Here is a 10817-nt window from a genome sequence, read left to right on the forward strand (position 1 = left end):
TATTCATAATATTAATAAATATAATATTTAAAGAATGTTTTTTATTCATCAGTATTTTTGAGTTTAACCATAAAATTTGTTGTAATATATGTTCTATCTTTTCTGGAGGATAAAACTGACACTTTTAACCCACTTTGTATGGCTTGTTTACTTTAATTTCATTTTAAATTAGTCAGAAATTAGAAGTTGTAATCTGCATGAAGGCAAAAAGGCTACTTTTTTAAACAAATTTACTTAATCTACTGGAGAACCATTTTGGGTTTAAGTAGAATTTATGTATGAGTGAATCCTTTAATGAGAGGTTTAAAGCTTTAATATTTCATCATTTTAGCCCCCCAAACTCATGTTCATTATATAAATAGGCACGTTTTGTATGGCTTAGTTTTAGAAATAAAATGATATATTTTGCTCATAGGATTTTAAAAACAAGTTGTCTGGAGTAGGCAGCCCCATTAGTAAGTAAGTCAACTGTGGTGGGACCAAATAGTTAATCAATGTGCATTTTCCATAAACAGAAGTATTTGCCTCTCCATGGTTGCAGAATCTTATCTATTTTTGCTAACTTTCTATTGAAATTGATTGTGGTAAGTTCATTTATATTTTTTGAGATGTGAATACCAAGTATGTCTACTTCACCATCCGCCCATGTCACGCCCTGACCTTAGAGCGCCGTTTTATTTCTCTATTTGGTTAGGTCAGTGTGTGATTCGGGGTGTGCATTCTATGTTGTTTGTTTCTAGGTTTTGGCCGGGTATGGTTCTCAATCAGGGACAGCTGTCTATCGTTGTCTCTGATTGGGAATCATACTTAGGCAGCCTTTTTCCCTTTTGGTAGTTGGGTAGTTGTCTTCGCATGTATATAATTATTTATAAAAAATAAATGTCAGATATATTTTGCGAAGAGGGAACACTGACTGGACCAAGAGTACCCCCCCCCCCCCCTATTCTCCCTAGTAAGTGGTTCCATCCAAGGTGCAGCACGGAGCATGCTCGACAGGAAGCTATATATTCTAGCACAGGGATGGGCCCACCTTTTGAAGGCCCTAGGATCAATTCCCCCCCCCCAAAAAAAATATTATTTGTATTATTATACTTTTTTTTTTAACTGTCGGTCTCAACTTACATTTGTGAGTTATGATAGTACAAAACACAAGGTGCAATTTTGACATGTGGTTGCGCAGAAACAGTTTTCTCTTATGTCAGTCACTGATACTCACTCAATTAGCCCATGTCAGCTAACATTTTCTAGTCTAGTGGTCGAATTACCAACCGGGGGGCCCACATTGATTTTATTAGTTAGTCTCACTCAGATATCATATTAAAAATTGCAAACATGGACCATTTCTCTGTACTGCTAAGCATTCAAAATGTAACAACTACTATTGGGTAAGAGAGAACATTTATTGAGTAAAAAGTCAAAGTTGTCAAAAACATAAATAGTAAAGTACAGATACCCCAAAATACGACTTCAGTAAAAATACTTTGAAGTACTACTTAAGTACTTTACACCACTATCGACTAGCTGGCCAATGAAGTGGATCTATTACACTAATGTGGATCCTTTCAGTGGGCTACAACAACATGAGAAGTGAGAATGTGAATTGTATTTCTAATCTCTCTTTCCCTCCCTGTGTGTAGCGAGTTTAGAAGGGGTGAGTGTAACGGAGTTAAAATCATATCGTAAACTCAATCCACAGCTAGCTTGAAATGTCATCGAAGTAGATATTTTTCCATACTCAACGGTTGGTACGTTGTCAAGGAGAGCGGTCACATGTTTGCAAGCAGCGGATCACTGGTTGGAGTCCAGTATGGGGGAAAGGGACAGTGGAGGAAGCTATACTGTTACCAGACCACCGTTTCACAGGGATACTAGGAGAAACAGGAGTACAACCACATATAGAATAATGGTTAGTTAAAAACAACTTTAGTACAACTGAATGTTGTCCTGCTGTGCTGATTTGTCTTGTTGTGCGACTGACTGTACGGCAACATATTGCCGTCAATACTTTACTCACAACGAAACAAATGACCCAAGTGGTGACGACAGAGAGTAGAAAAGTGTCTTCTGTTTCTCGATCCTCTTTGAGTAGATGCCAATTTCACGTCAGTCAGAATTTCAATGTGTTCCATTATACTCCAAGGAGCCTTGAAATGAATGCTACCTTTCAATAAACTGAAATATCCATGGATGAATGTAATATAATTATATAATGACGTGGTTTGGTTGCCCTTGCAGTCCTCCAACTACTATTCAGTTTTCTGTTGTGACTCACGTCATCATTGTGTTGTCCTTGATCTGTTTTAGCTCCTCTTTACACCACTGTGGATGATAACCCTGGTACATAAATCATGGAAACAGGGGTGAACACTGTGGATGATAACCCTGGTACATAAATCATGGAAACAGGGATGAACACTGTGGATGATAAGCATTGTACATAAATCATGGAAACAGGGCTGAACACTATGGATTATAAACCTGGTACATTAGTGATGGAAACAGGGCTGAACACTTTATTATAAACCTGCTACATTAGTCATGGAAACAGGGCTGAACACTGTGGATTATACACCTGGTACATTAGTCATGGAAACAGGGCTGTACACGGTGGATTATAAGCCTGGTACATTAGTGAAGGAAACAGGGATGAACACTGTGGATTATAAGCCTGGTACATTAGTCATGGAAACAAGGCTGAACACTTGAGTCCTGCTGTTGACAGTCAAATGTTTAGTGTCATGCTACACAGCTGGCTACAGACAAACACACACACACACACCTGTTCCCCTATGGCAACAGAGCTATTCTTTAAACAACCAGTTAACCCAGCTTTCGGTTTCAGATAAATGATTTATTAATAAAAACAAAAAAGTTACATAAGTAAAGTCTGATTTTATTCATGTGATAATGTAATGATTAAACAGAAATATACAAATGCATGCTTTCCAGAAAAGATCTCCTTCCATTTGTCCAAGAGTATTTCTCATCCATTTTGACCTAATGCTACTCAAGCAATGACATTCAGTCGACTCCAGATAAGTGCATTTTCTATACTTGCAAACTCTGTGTTAAGTAGATTACAGTGTTTTGTCAGACCCATTTCAATCGCATGTCTTTATAATTGCTCTTGATAATGACATTCTCTGGTTTAGTGCACGCTGTGCCATTAGTCCCAAGCATACACTAATAACAACGCTATTACTCAATTTAACTGTTTCGTGTTTCCACACGTAGTTATCGATTTCCATTGTAATTTATCTGTAACTTGTATTAAACCCCCCCACCCACATTGTTGCGCTGTGTTCTGTTTATGGGCTCTCCACCCGCTTCTAAAAACAGAAAAATTAAATACGGAAATAAAACTAGGAGTGTGTTTGTCACCATCGTTCTTTCTTCAACTCTCAGTCGACTGAAACATGTCTAAACTACAGTCGTTTCGTGTGTTTTTAAATGAGCGTTTAACGGCGGCAGCTGTGGAGATTTTCGGGGCAGTTGAAGAAACGGTAGCGGAGTACCACGAAGAGAATGATCGGCTACGGAGACTGCTGCGGATCACACCGGAGATAAAACTATGTAGAATAGGTTCGTATGTAGATCTAGTGATGGCTAGGTAGATAACTAAATAAATAAACTGTTGAGGTTTTAAGCGAGCTGCATTTCAATATGTTTTATTAATGGAGGAAAACATCGTCACGAATCAGGAAGTGATTTGAAGTTATAATTTTAAAGGTTTTAAATAAATACTAGCTTATTATCTTCAGTTTGAGATTGAATAAATATTCTAGTTGTTCAATAATTGAATTCGAATGTTGGTTCACTTGAATTTACTTCTAATTGACCCAACCTTGCCTAATACATTAGACTTTGTTACTTTGCTGCTGATTACACACCTCGGATGAGATGCTGTAGCTACGTTTGTTAGGAACATTTCCTCTCACATGTACAAGCCAGAATGTTTAATCAAATGTACCGTTAATTTGAATGTACTCTAACTGTTGACTTTTCAAAACGCTGGGTGCGTTTCGTTCGATTGAATGTGTGCTGCGTTTCCTAACCGTTTTAACTGAACCAGACATGTTTATTTGGGGAAAACAAGTGTGTATATATAAAGATTATCAGTGGAGGAAAAAAGTACCCGATTGTCACACTTGAGGAAAAATAAAGATACCTTAAAAGAAAATGACTCAAGTGAAAGTCACCCAGTAAAATACTACCCGTGTAAAAGTATTTGGTTTCAAATATACTTAAGTAGAAAAATACACATTCCTGAGTAATAAAGCAACACTGGAGGGAATGGTATCTAAAACAATTGCAAAATATTATGGTGTCACAGGGATATTGTAAAGTGATAAGAATTTCTTAAAATTAAGTGAAAGACCCTCTGGATCTACAAGTTGGCTCACCAATAGGATATTATTTTTTGAACCAATATTCTACAAACAAATAAGTATTTTTATACAATGTGTCCCGATTATTCCATTTATAATATCTGTGTGGAGAAAAATTCTGCTTATAAATTAAGGACCATGACAAGAAAATCTACCGATGAAAAGCAGAAAGTTTCACTGGAACTTTGTCAATATTATAATTGCAAACCAACATGAAGTTAAGGTGACCAAAAGTAGAGAAAACATGATGAGGAATAAAGTTCCACATACAAGTGAGTCTTCTTAGGAATTGTTTTATCCAATTGATCTTAAAAGTATTATTTAAAGTAGTAAAGTCCAGAAGATTCCAATCCACCATATTCAGAAGTGTTTATTACAACAGTTTTCCTAATGTAATGGGTACGGTTTCTAAACATTAAGTTGAAAAGCTTCTGGTCTCTCTGCTTATTTTACCATAATAATATAAAGAGCAACATATGTTAGCCTAGAGATACCCTCAGCCTTGGTTATTAGGACTTTTAAAGATAAGTCCCTCTCTAACTCTCTGTCTTTGAGGTTCTCCCTGAGCAGCAGCACTGTGATCAGGAGTGGAGCCCCAGTCTGGGGCAGGAGAACCCAGAACTTCCACAGATTAAAGAGGAACAGGAGGAACTCAGGACCAGTCAGGAGGAAGAGCAGCTTCAAGGGCTGGAGGCTGATATCATAGAGTTCAAATTCACTCCTTCCTGTGTGAAAAGTGAATGTGATCAGGAGGACCCACTTCAGTCCTTGACTCTTCCCCAAACCCAAACTGTGGATAACAGAGAGCGTGACCCTAAACAAGTGGATCTCACACCTTTTGTTACTGTGACCCACCTTAAGGGTCTCTACATTCCCTGTGACCCTCAAGATAATCAAAACAATCTACCCAGCCAAAGCTCAACCTTAAGCAGCGACCCAGCAGCACTTGACAGCAGCCCGCCATTGGATCCCAGCCCACCATTGGAACCCAGCCCTCCATTGGATCCAAACCTATCAATGGGGGAACACTATTCCAAACCCAGCACCACTTCTAAAAAACCTCACCACTGCCGTGACTGTGGTGAAATGTTTGCTCTGAAAGCTGACCTGAAGAGTCATGCGACTCTCTTCAAGGAGAGACTTAGCGAATGCCGCTTCTGCAGAAAACGCTACAATTCCACCTGTAAAGTGACGGCCCATGTCCGACTCTGTCACGGTAGGAAACCCTGCACCAGCCCTGTTTGTTGCAAGACTTTCAAACTTAAAGGAGATCTGTCCAAGCACATGAGGATTCACACAGGGGAGAAGTCATTTAGCTGTGGAGAATGCAGGAAAAGTTTTTGTCATAAGGGGACCCTAACCTCACATATTCTGAGTCACACAGGAGAGAAACCATTTAGCTGTGCTGACTGTGGGAAAATATTCAATCAGAAGGGGAATCTAAGGAACCATAAACTGACTCACACAGGAGAGAAACCATTTAGCTGTGATGACTGTGGGAAAAGCTTCATTCAGAAGGGGAACCTTAGGAGCCATAAACTGACTCACACAGGAGAGAAACCATTTAGCTGTGCTGACTGTGGGAAAAGCTTCAATCAAAAGTCTAATTTACTGACGCATGTTAAAAACATCCACAAAGGAGGAAAACAGGATAAACTGAAAGAAAGAACATTATGACAAAGATCTATTTAGTCACAAGATGAGAATAAAAAGTCAGGATGTGGACAATATTCTGAGTACACGCAGAATATTATTATTATATATATTTTATATATATATACACTTTATTTAACTTGGCAAGTCAGTTAAGAACAAATTCCTATTTACAATGAAGGGATACCAAAAGGCCTCCTGCAGGGACAGGGGCTGGGATTAAAAATACAAAATAAATTAAATAAAAATATTGGACAAAACACACATCACGACAAGAGACAACACAACACTACATAAATAGAGACCTAAGGCCGCAACATAGCATGGCGATTTTCATGAGCTCGCCTTGACTGACAGCTCGTTGAAACTCCTATGTCAAGCAACTTGGATGAAGTGTTGCAGTAAAATCATCTCAAGCTAATTTGGTGAAACACAAAGCAACTCAAACAACATTGAAATTGCATCAATGATTTAATGTTTTATACATCTCCTGTTTTGCTCTAGTTCACAGCAGCACTGTCAGATAAGTTGACTTGACAACTAAGTATGTTTGTGCCTCAGTATCAAATCAAATGTTATTTGTCACATGTGCCGACTACAACAGGTAGGAAAATATTTACTAAATGAACTATTTTCTTTATTTGATAAAAGATCAAAAATAAAAGAACAGTAAGGAGGCTATATACAGGGGTACACGTTAGTTGAGGTAATTTAGGTAATATGTACATGCAGTGGTGTGGAAAAAGTACTCAATTGCCATACATTAGCAAAAGTAAATATACCTTAATAGAAAATGACTCAAGGAAAAGTGAGTCACCCAGTAAAATACTACTTAAAGTATACTAAATATACTAAAGTCTAAAAGTATTTGGTCTTAAATATACTTACTAATCAAAAGTAAATGGAATTGCTAAAATATAGTATCATAGTATCAAAAGTAAAAGTATAAATCATTTCACATTCCGTATATTAAGCAAACCAAATGGCACAATTTGATTTAGATTTGTTTTAATTCGATTGTATTTTTTTAGATAGCCAGGGACTCCAGACATAATACACAGTACAAGGTACCCCCAAAAACTACTTCAGTCGTACTTTAAAGTATTTTTACTACATGTACACCATTGTGCACACCTGGGTCGGGGTAAAGTGACAATGCATTGATAATAAACAGCGAGTAGCAGCAGCGTAGAAAACGTTTGGGGGTAGAAGCTGTTAAGGAGCCTTTTGGACCTAGACCTGGCGCTCCGGTACCGCTTGCCGTGCGAAAGCAGAGAGAACCGTCTACGACTAGGGTGGCTGGAGTCTTTGGCAATTGCCTCTGATTAAGAGGTGTCTGCATCACATCCTACTGCAGCAAAAGGAAATCGGCTAGCTGGCCAATGAAGTGGATCTATTACACTAACAAGGATCCTTTCAGTAGGCTACAACAACAGAATGTCCACTGACTAACCTTCTATATTGCACACCCTTTAGTTTGTCCATTTTCATCCCACACATTTTTACATGAATTTTCAAAATGTCAAATTTCAATAGCTCCTTGGTCGTGTGACCTAGTGACTTCAAACAAGGTTCAGAATGTCCAGTCAGTGGGCCTACATATTAATAAGCATTTTTCTATGGCTGGCCTTGCTTTCCACCTGGCTACCCCTACCCCGGTCAACAGCTCTGCACCACCCACAGCAACTTGCCCAAGCCTCCCCATTTCTCCTTCACCCAAATCCAGATACCTGATGTTCTGAAAGAGTTGCAAAATCTGGACCCCTACAAATCAGCTGGGCTAGACAATCTGGACCCTCTCTTTCTAAAATTATCTGCCGCAATTGTTGCAACCCCTATTACTAGAATGTTCAACCTCTCTTCCGTATCGTCTGAGATCCCCAAAGATTGGAAAGCTGCCGCGGTCATCCCCCTCTTCAAAGGGGGAGACACTCTAGACCCAAACTGTTACAGACCTACATCTATCCTACCCTGCCTTTCTAAGGTCTTCGAAAGCCAAGTTAACAAACAAATCACAGACCATTTCGAATCCCACCGTACCTTCTCCGCTATGCAATCTGGTTTCCGAGCTGGTCATGCGTGCACCTCAGCCACGCTCAAGGTCCTAAACGATATCAGAATTGCCATCGATAAAAGAGAATACGGTGCAGCCGTCGACCTGGTCAAGGCTTTCGACTGTCAATCACTGCATTCTTATCAGCAGACTCAACAGCCTTGGTATCTCAAATGACTGCCTCGCCTGGTTCACCAACTACTTCTCTGATAGAGTTCAGTGTGTCAAACCGGAGGGCCTGTTGTCCGGACCTCTGGCAGTCTCTATGGGGGTGCCACAGGGTTCAATTCTCGGGCCGACGCTTTTCTCTGTATATATCAATGAAGTCGCTCTTTCGGCTGGTGATTCTCTGATCCACCTCTACGCAGACGACACCATTCTGTATACTTCTGGCCCTTCTTTGGAGACTGTGTTAACTAACCTCCAGGCGAGCTTCAATGCCATACAACTCTCCTTCCGTGGCCTCCAACTGCTCTTAAATGCAAGTAAAACGAAATGCATACTCTTCAACCAATCGCTGCTCGCACCTGTTCGCATGTCCAGCATCACTACTCTGGATGGTTCTCACTTAGAATATGTGGACAACTACAAATACCTAGGTGTCTGGTTAGACTGTAAACTCTCCTCCCAGACTCACATTAAGCATCTCCAATCCAAAATTAAATCTAGAATCGGCTTCCTATTTCGTAACAAAACATCCTTCACTCATGCTGCCAAACGTACCCACGTAAAACGGACTATCCTACCGATCCTTGACTTCGGCGATGTCATTTACAAAATAGCCTCCAACACTCTACTCAGCAAATTGGATGCTGTCTATCACAGTGCCATCCGTTTCGTCACCAAAGCCCCATATACTACCCACCACTGCGACCTGTATGCTCTCGTCGGCTGGCCCTCGCTTCATACTCGTCGCCAAACCTACTGGCTCCAGGTCATCTATAAGTCCTTGCTAGGTAAATCCCTGCCTTATCTCAGCTCACTGGTCACCATAGCAGCACCCAACCGTAGCACGTACTCCAGCAGGTATATTTCACGGGTCACCCCCAAAGCCAATTCCTCCTTTAGTCGCCAGTTCTCTGCTGCCAATGACTGGAACGAATTGCAAAAGCTGGAGACTCATATCTTCCTCACTATCTTTAAGCATCAGCTATCAGAGCAGCTTACAGATCATTGCACCTGTACATAGCCCATCTGTACATAGCCCATCCAACTACCTCATCCCCATATTGTTATTTATATTTTTAATTTTCTTTGCACCCCAGTATCTCTACTTGCACATTAATATTCTGCACATCTATCACTCCAGTGTTTATTTGCGAAATTTCCCCACTACGGCCTATTTATTGCCTTACCTCCCTAATCTTACTTCATTTGCACACACTGTATATACACTTTTCTATTGTGTTATTGACTGTACATTTGTTTATTCCATGTGTAACTTTGTGTTGTTCTTTGTGTCGCACTGCTTTGCTTTATTTTGGCCAGGTCGCAGTTGTAAATGAGAACTCGTTGTCAACTGGCCGACCTGGTTAAATAAAGGCCAAATAAAAAATACATGTAAAAAATATATACTATATATGGGAATGTCTTATGTCCGTCCTACATGTAGTGTTGGTACATGGAATATTCCTCAACTGCATATATCATAAATTACTATTGCAAATAGAAGTATTATGTTCAACAACTGACATTTTCAGATATTATTTTGACAAACACACTTTGGTGCTTACAATTCATTCTCTAATGTCATACATTTGGTGGTCACTGTCATCTGTGATCTTTGTGATATGACTTTCTTTAAGCACTTACTGATGACACTGTCACTTAATATTTTTTCTTAGTCTACAAAAGCTCTACATGTATTCACTCTGTGATAGGGTTGGATCCTATATGCTACTTTTATTATTGTCCTGTAAATGGTTCAGTACCTATAATTTAGGCTGTGTGGAGAATGGGGAATAAAGGAAATGATCTCTACTGCTAAATTACTACTAGATTATAGTGATAAGGAAAACAGCATACAAATTTGGCCTGTGTATTCATTTGCCTATAACTAATCAGAATTCCATTATGTTTACATAAAAAAGAGAGTACTTCAAAATGAGAAGATCCTGCCATGGAAAAGACGACTGGGTGGACATAAAGTGTTATATTTTCAATAATGAATGGTTAGCTGTTATGTGACAATTAGGTAAAAAACGATATTTTATTTTTTGTTGTAGATGGCCTGTAAAGCTTACAGATTTAAGTCTAATAGCATGAGATGAAAGTAGACAAATATTAGAGTGTGTGATATGAAGGCATAGTCAGTGGACATTCTGAACCTTGTTTGAGGTCATTAGGTCACATGACCAAAGAGCTATTGAAATGTTAAACTTTGAAAAATTCATGTAAAAACGTGTGATATTAAAATTGAGAAAATAAAGGGTGTGCAATAGAAGGGTAGTCAGTGGACCAAGGAGCTATTGAAATTAATGTCCAAATCGTGAAAATAAGACCTGTGCAATGTTGTGCACAATTTTTCAAACATCATGACACTTATTTGGAGTCTGTGGCTCAAATGGTTTGAAAGCGGAATATTCGTTGAATATCCTAATTGAAACGGTATTATTATACCGTTTACCCTAATATTTAATGTAACTGTTTCCCCACATGTACTTATCTATTTCCATTATCATTGGTGTGGAGTAAAAACCCCCACCCACATGGGATCGCCACCC

Source organism: Oncorhynchus clarkii, chromosome 21, assembly GCF_045791955.1.
Source record: "Oncorhynchus clarkii lewisi isolate Uvic-CL-2024 chromosome 21, UVic_Ocla_1.0, whole genome shotgun sequence".
NCBI classification, from domain to species: domain Eukaryota; kingdom Metazoa; phylum Chordata; class Actinopteri; order Salmoniformes; family Salmonidae; genus Oncorhynchus; species Oncorhynchus clarkii.